This window comes from Vipera berus (assembly GCF_964194415.1).
Source record: "Vipera berus genome assembly, chromosome: 2".
Taxonomy (NCBI): Eukaryota; Metazoa; Chordata; class Lepidosauria; order Squamata; family Viperidae; genus Vipera; species Vipera berus.
In genome coordinates, this window is record NC_138203.1 from 223,176,279 (window position 1) to 223,184,761 (window position 8,483).

The window sequence follows — 8,483 nt, forward strand, 5'->3', positions numbered from 1 at the left end:
AGATGATTTATATAAAAAAAAAAATCTGGGAAGTTACTATGAATGGAAGCATTCCAGCTGCAAAGCCAGAAGCCTCTATTTCATTTAAAAGTCCCTGCAACTGTGGCAGTGAAATCATAGTGTACTGACAATTTTGCAACCACCCACTTATATCAATAGTTCTAATTATAGAGTTGAAGTATATGAGTGAAATTAAATCTAGACAGGATATTGAGAGCTGTTACTAAATAGCTCACTGGACTAAGGGATAGTATTCACATTATTTTGGAATGGGCTGCCCTCTCTTTGGATTAGACATAAATAATTGTAAGCCACCCAAAATCATTCAATGAGATGGGCGATTATAGAAAACAAACAAACAAACCACTCATTTCTTTATCATATCTAACATTAGAGATTTCCTGAGCCTATCCCAAAAATGGTACAAAATCCTCAAGGAAGTACCCTAGTATTGCTCAATAGCTCTGTCCAAAGGTTTCCAAAATACCTCCCCTCCCCTCCCCTCCCCCACTATTTTATTATTTTAGTAAATCACTCAAGGCTGTGAGCATACATAATACCCCTTCCTGGTCCTAGTTTCTCACAGCAACTACCCTGTGAGGTGAGTTGGGCTGAAAGAGGGGAAGCAACTACATGCCAATCCATATGCAGACCCTTCCCCCCCTTAAAAAGATGTTTTCAAAGCTTAAATGTGGAGCAAGATGTATACCAAGACCAGAAATCAAGCAATACTCTCACTGGTAAATTAGAAAAAACTGGATTTGTTTCTTCAGCCTATTATTCACCACTTCACAGTGATATTTCTCAAAAACCTTTCCTTAACATTTGTCTGTCAGATATTTTGTTATTTTGTTCAGAGCCCTTATTTCTGCATTCAGGTTCAACTGGTGTTCAAATTCTTAGCAGAAAAGTAAGAGTGTCTTCTGTAATATTCACAGCCTCCACCTATAAATTCCCCACCCCTCTCTTGTAGAACAATTGCCGAATTGTTCTGAGATGTTAACCCACATAAATTAGCTCCAGCTATCCAATGTTCGATCTGATTCTTTTCTGGCTGTTGGGTTGCATGCAGATGTGTGAGTCTGTCTTACCACCTACATATTATATTACTTTCATCTCCTCTTTCATCTCAGTTGTCTGGAGTCTCTCAGATCTATGGTGTGGGCATGACAACTAAACTTTCTTTTTCTAATACAGGAACAATTTCTGAACACTGTATAATTTATTTCTAGTTCAGGAAAAATGTACTAAATATGCCCACCTCTTCATATGCCTATGACTCAGCCATAATAAGCATACAGTAGAGAGTTGTTAATCTGCTTCAGCTGATTTTCCTCACCAAGTCCCAATCTTTTCCAGTCTGTGGCCCACCATACACTTCATATTTTCAAATGTGCAGCTAAAAATATAATATATGAAGTCAATCAATGAGTGTGTCTGAGAATGCTTGCAACGAGGGTTTGCTCCCGATCTAAGGAAATATTTTCCAACCAGGAGGAAAATCAAATGAAGGCACTCAGGGAGCCTGATACAAGACCCAAACCACAGCATCCCATCCATATGCTTGATCCCAGTCTCAATGAGTTCAACCTGCAATCAGAAATCAGTCCATTCAGTCCAAGGGAATCCTGCGACCTCTGTGTGCATTTGAGAGAGCAAGGAGTGCTCGGCCACCAGAAGACACTTGGCATAGATTGCTAAAAGTGACCTGGTATTGAGAATCATTTTAGCAAAGATGAGATGTTCCCTTGCACTCAAAGTCTATTCTCGGTGCAGAACAAGACTCAGCTGTAGCCCAATCATGCATCCCTTCTTTCTAATTTTTAATTAGGAAATCTCAAAAACTTCAGCTCCTATCTAAAATTAGACAACTAACATTGTCTTGCCCTTTGAATGTGTCAAGATGTAGCATGAGGAGCCATAATGTAGAGGTATGTTTGGGAAAAATCCAAGCAACCTTCTTTTTGGGGGACACATTTGGTAACAAATCCAGATTTGTTGCTACTTTTCCCGTGTGTTGTTTTTTTCCATGTTCCTCCCTGGGTAGAAGACTAATGGTTGCTATGAATAGGATTTTTCATAATTACTTGGATGTGGCCAGGATGTTGAAGGAGCCATTAAAATGTGATATACGTTATTGTTTCTGGTATTATATGGTTCTTTGCTTATTTTTATGTCTTTTTATGTTTTTAATTCTTGCTAGCCACCCAAGTAAATAATTCCCCATTAAATTTCAGTGACAATGTTCTTTGTGACATGTGGATTTTAAAATCTGTTCCTAACGGTGTGGAGCAATCCAGAAAACATGAAGGGAAGTAGGAATGATTAACCTTTTGTATGAAAAACAACACAAAAACCAATGGAAGATCACAATGCAGGCCTAGGAGAACTGGTGTTCGCCAGATGTTTGAAATTACACCATTTACAGTCTCCAAGTACTGGCAAGCTTTGTGAGATTTTGAAACTAGTAACTCAATACATCTTCATTATTAGGCTGCTTCTTCGCATGTAAAAATGAAAATATACAAAATGTGTACAAAGTGGCACCAAAATCTATAGTTAGAGTAAAATACATCACTTGGAAAACTAAACTAGTTTAAACCTTGGTTAAACCTTTCCACCTGGATTCTCATTTCAGAAGGGATTATTCAATGGTTGGTCTAAATTTTCAGGCAAAATTCATAACTTTCCAGTTCTCCTTCAGCAAAGTGTCCCAGCTGAATACATTTTCCAGCTAGATATAAGGTAGTGTTTGCCTCCTTGTGGAAACATACCTATAAAGTAATTTCCATGTAAGTGTTACTGCTGTTGTTGCTGTTGTTCCTTATAACAAAATTTTTTACTCCAGAAAAACTTTCTGGAGAAGCAGAGGATAAATTGTGCTGAAGTGAAAGACACCTTTAAAAGTACAGTATTTGGCACTGGTATAGGGCTGGAATCAAAATATTGTTTCAGACTTGCAGCAGAATTCATTCAGGTCATTATGGAAGTATCCCAGCTCCCCCTCTTCCCTAGAGGAATACAAAACCTTTCTGCCAAAAGCAACAACCCATTTCCTTTCTCCTTGTGCTATCTACTCTGGAAAGCCTGAAGATAATGTTTGCAGTTGCCAGAGTGTGATTGTGAAAGAACCTAGTCTATGGATCCCAGAAGGCTAATCATGTTCATCGCAACACTGTGGTGAAAAAATAATGTGGAACCTGAAGCCCAGCAACTTCAGCTTAAGCCCTTGTGTTGGTGTGCAAAACACAGAATCACTTCAGTTCATCTGGTATGTATCAGACTAACTCACCTTAATACTTCACCTTTACTGGATCTGCAAAATGTCCTTCAAGAATAACTTTTCTAATGTGAACTACACCCTATTGGGGAAGGTGATCTTTTGAGTTACTATTTTGCAGAGAAAAATCATCCATTTTAGCTGGGAGTTGTAATTGGCTGGGAGTCCAAATAGCTGGCTGGGATAATGACTTACAATATAATTTATGATTTCTTTGAACTTGTGGATCATTATGCTGTGCTTTACCATTTTTACCATCTTGGTATAGATTCGATCAGAACTTATGCCCATGTCCAGTCACATATTCTGGTTTCCATCCACATTATTTTAGATGTCTCTTTTGTCATTTCATTTCCCTCAGCTCCTCAATATATTAAAGAATACTCCTCATTTAGCAAATGAGGAGAGGCCACTCTCTATCATCCAGAGGCTGTAGTTCCTCAGTATCTTCAGGGAACTTCTCAACATCTGAAACCAAGTCAACCATCATTTTAATCGGGAGTCTTCAAACTTGGCCCTTTTATCACTTGTGGACTTCAACTCCCAGAATTCAACTCCCAGGCACACTAGAATTCCTCAGCCAGGCACGCTGAGCCAGGAGTTGAAGTCCACAAGTCACAAAAGGGCCAAGTTTGAAGACCCATGATTTTAATGGTCCTGATATAATGCTCCTCTAAGACAGTAGGAAAAATTAAAATGGTATTTGCAGTACAGTAGTAGGCCAGGTTTATTTATATATTTAGTTAGGTGGGATAGAAAGCTGGGTTCTTGACAGCAGTGTAGAGATGACCACTTCCTCTTTCCCTTCCTACAATACATCAAAATGACAGTCTAAGAAAAAGATAACAGTCAGTGGTTATCTTGATCATTTCATTATGCCCTCTTTGGTGCATTTGTGAGTGTGTGTGTATATGTGTTTGTGTATGAGAGAGAGAGGGAGAGAGGGAGAGAGGGAGGGAGGGAGGGAGGGAGATGGTCTTGAAAATAGTTCAGTCCAACACATAAACTAAAGCTGAGAAATCTGAGGAACATTACTTATGGTACCATACCAACATTGCCAATGCGTTCAGTTTGCTGTGGATTACACACTTGGTCTGGATTTGGCTTCTTAGAGATGTAAGGCATGAACAGCTTCAACTGCAAAGCAAGAAAGTATGATTTTATTAAGGGCTTTATTGGCTGTACAAAGCCTAGAGATCTGCTGTCTGCCAGCACCCTGCAGTGGAAAACTCAGGCTGTTGCTGTTCTCGTTTGTGGCTCCTTCTCCGTCCTTTTACCTTGAATAAATGGCTGCAGTCTGAAGGCTTGCAAGGATGCCAGCTGGAATGCATTCTGTTCCTTTTTAACTTGTTAGACATGCAAGACAAGTTTACAGTTTGCTAGTCTGTGATATTTACAGTTCTCCTGAAAGCCTGCCCTGCACTCCCCTTTGGCAGATAATGACAAAGTCTGGACTTTAGAGTTCAAAATTGGTGCCGGTAGAGAGAAACATACTCTCTTTTTCCATATCCTGCCTTAATAAAGAGAGCGAGGTCCACTGCTGAATTTTGTCTGTACAGAAGTGAAATCCACAAGGCATCCATTTAATTACTGAGGTCATTCTTGCTTAGTTACAGGAGCTTCCACTGAAATATTTCAAAGTTTCAGAGTCTCATATTTGTTAGAAGTAAGAAAAGGAACTGACTAATTTACCAAGGCTACAAAGTGAACAGTTGTCATAAAGAGACAAGTATTATAAAAATGCAAAAAACATGGCATAATATAATACCATACCAGGCCAATACAAATTCTTTCTGTGTTTCATAAGACAGCAAATTGAAACAGGAAGGAAGGCAATGGTGGTGATAAGGAGTCCATAACTTAAAGAAAGACTTAAAGAAGCAAGGTGATGAAAAAGGACTGAAAAGAGATATAATAGTACTTTTCTAGTATCCAAAGGCATGTTACACACACACACACACACACACACACACACACACACATACAGACAGACACCCCACACATACAAATACTAAGACCAACCAGTGTTTGTTGAGCCACATTGCCAATTTCAGGAAGGTAGATTCTAGTTGAATGTTTGGAAGAAGTCTTTAACAATAAGGTTCAACTGAAGAATTACAGTAGTTCAATAGTAAAATTCATTACCAGAGGAAGTGGGGGGGGGGTTTGTCCCCCATGGAATCTTTTAACAAGGGGACATAATTGAAAAAATTTCGGAGAGGCTTTCCCTTGGAGGTTTGCACTCTCAATTCTCAAAGTGAAGTTGATGGTATAAATTTCCTGCCTCAATTCTACCATAATATGACGTAGTAACTGTGGGGAGCTTATGGTCCTCCTAATGGGATTCCAATGCCTACCAAACAAAGATTATGGTTAGAAATGCTGAAATCGCAGTTCAGTAACTTCTGGAGGCCTACAAGTTCCTACTCTTAATAAACAGAGTTGGGTAGAGAAAAAGTTGGTTGTAATACAGTTACACTGAAACCAATGTAAGATAATATAATTTCATTTATATATTTTTTTAAAAGTGCAAGTAATTTAGTTTGAATTCTACCTACAATTATTAATCACATCTGATTTGAAGAATCATATATTAGAACTTTTAAGGGGTACCTTCCAAAGATGAAGCGGTGCTGAGTCAGAGGTGTGGATCAACTCTGGCTGAATTTGCCACTCTGTATGTGAGATAAAGACAAAGAAAAGGAAAAAGAAAGCTGTCAAACCCAGAGAGCTAGTAGGATTGTTACATAAAAATTGTCATGACTCAGTCATGATGGAGGAGACCCAGTTACAAGCATTCAATTAGCTCATTTAGTTACATACTTTTTTGGCCCACAGTTCATTTTTTTAATATTTTTTTTTCATCGTCTGCCATGAGAAATACTAAAAAACCCAGGAGATAGCTTTTTTTTTAGTTGATCCAAATAAAAAGAATCATGCTCCTCCGAACTGGACAACAAATTAATTTCAGAGTACAACTGATGAAAGTTGGCTAGGAAGGCTCATATGTACCCCGTGTGCTTTTGTAGAAAGTATATCATCTAGAGCAGGGGTGTCAAACTCAATTTCATTGAGGGCCGCATCAGCATTGCGGTTGCCCTCAAGGGGCCGGGTGGGTGTGGCCTGGGTGGGCGTGGCCTACTGGGTGCGTGTGGCTAGAGTGCGTATGGCCTACTGGGTGGGCATGGCCAGCTCTACATTGTTCGCATCGAGGGTGCCTATGGGGGCCTGGGCAGGAGTGGGACAGATCTGAGGGTCTCTGGCAGAAGGAGGGTCTCTGGGCCAGGGCCAAGGCAGTGGGGGCCGTTCCCTCACTGTTTCCTGGATGGCTTCGCGGGCCACATGAAACCACTTCGCGGGCCGGATCTGGCCCCCGGGCCTTGTGTTTGACATGTCTGATCTAGAGTTAAGAGACTTCCACAGGAGTAAATGTACAATGTAATCTTATGCATGTCTAGTGAAAATTATGCCACACTGAGTTCAGTTACATTTAAGGTGTAATTACTCCAGAGAATTCCTAGCCATATCAATCAAAAAACATTTTGCAGCCTATTATTTATTTGGCCACCCAATTTCCAAACAACTCTGGGTAGCTTACAACTAAAAACCAATTTATTAAAAGAAAAAATACAACGGATGAGAAAAACAATAAAAAAACCAAACTAAATTAAACCAAACAAACCAAAATGGAAAAGAAGTCTTCACAAACATGTCTCCAAGGCCTAAGAGGACAACCAAGACTTCAACAATTTCCTGAAAGGCATATGTAATACATTAAGCATATTTAATACGTTAAGAAAAGAGAAAAAAACATGAACTGTTTCTTGAGTGGAAAACATCCTCTAGAACTCCCCCATCCCCAGCTTAAGATTTATTGTCAGTATATTGTGAGATTAAGGAGTTTTCATAATATCTTCTGACTGCTGCTTGATGTTTGTGGATGTGTCCTCTCAGTTTTCTGCCTGTTGCCCCACATAGCTCAACCACAAGTTCAACTACAGTTTCAGAACAAGTCAGCTCCATAATTCCTACAGTAGGGAAACTTAGATGAATCAGCCGTTAACAAATAACAGATAATTGAGATAAGTTCCATCTATGAGCCATTCAAGAAAGAAAGAAAGCTAAGATCAAGGAAAGAGATAAACAGACCTAAATATACTCTTCCTCATTGCACCACCTATTAAACAGTACCCAGATAAGCAGGAACCAGCACCAGATAAATATGAACAATCAAAGAAGAAACAATACCCCACCCAAAAAGCAATCAAAGAAATAATACCCCAATCAGAGTTGGTAGGACAAGTTCTCACATATAAACAGCCAGCAAACAGCACTCCTCCATGCACTGGTGATGTTACCTATCTTGGTAAATAAAAAAAACATCTGCAGGAAGAGAAGCAAGTTCAGGGAACACCAAGAACCCAACAACACAATCCTCCCTTACAATCTCTATTGGCAACATGACACAACATATTAAGTGAAAATCAGACCCCATTGTGGCTTAGTGCAATGCACTAACACACACTCCCTCTCTCCCTCTCCCTCTCCCTCTCTCATTTTATTATCATAATATATGTGAACAGAACAATGCAATATGTGCCTTAGAAGAAAGTAGAATAAAAATATAGTTTTTTCAGACTGACTCATATTTAATTGTTCCAACTTGTTGGGGGGCAGGGAAATCATTCAAGTGGGAGGGAATGGTGTTTGTTTGTGCTAGTTTCATATCTTTAGTATGACAAACTTATGCAGCCTAACACAGCTGTGAGCCCTTTGTAATTTGGCTGGATGTTATACATTAATGCACGTTCAGTTTAAATGCATAGGGCACACTTAAAACATTTATGATCCAGACAAATTAGAGACAGGATAAATTTAGAACTTAGTGGTCTCATGTGCACAATCATATCCTTATTGTAACCATAAGGCAGAAATATTTTCCTGTTGCTCTTTCTGAACACTGACACGTAGAGAGAAAGTGCTCAGCCAAGGAGGTTGGTTGGACATCTATTGGAAAAAATATAGCTCAAGCTTTTGAGTGGTCTCTGGACACTAAAACTGTCTGATTAGAGCAGACTTCTGAACCTGATTAATCAAAACAAAGTCCCAATTAATTCAGTTGTCTTTCTACCTAGGATTTGGCCAGGTAGATATAGGCAATGCAGATCATTAATTGAGGCAAATTGCAGAATATCCAGAAAAA

The 8,483-nt window shown here is 39.2% G+C and overlaps 1 long non-coding RNA gene across 1 annotated transcript; it reads right to left on the reverse strand.

Annotated features, from left to right (window-relative positions):
* Positions 1–4,356: 4,356 nt before the first annotated feature.
* LOC308661874 lies at positions 4,357–7,705 on the reverse strand. The gene is made up of 3 exons (XR_014025031.1): positions 7,560–7,705; positions 5,894–5,955; positions 4,357–4,417 (listed from the first exon to the last, which is right to left on the reverse strand). It is a non-coding gene; the product is annotated as an uncharacterized lncRNA (long non-coding RNA).
* Positions 7,706–8,483: the final 778 nt, after the last annotated feature.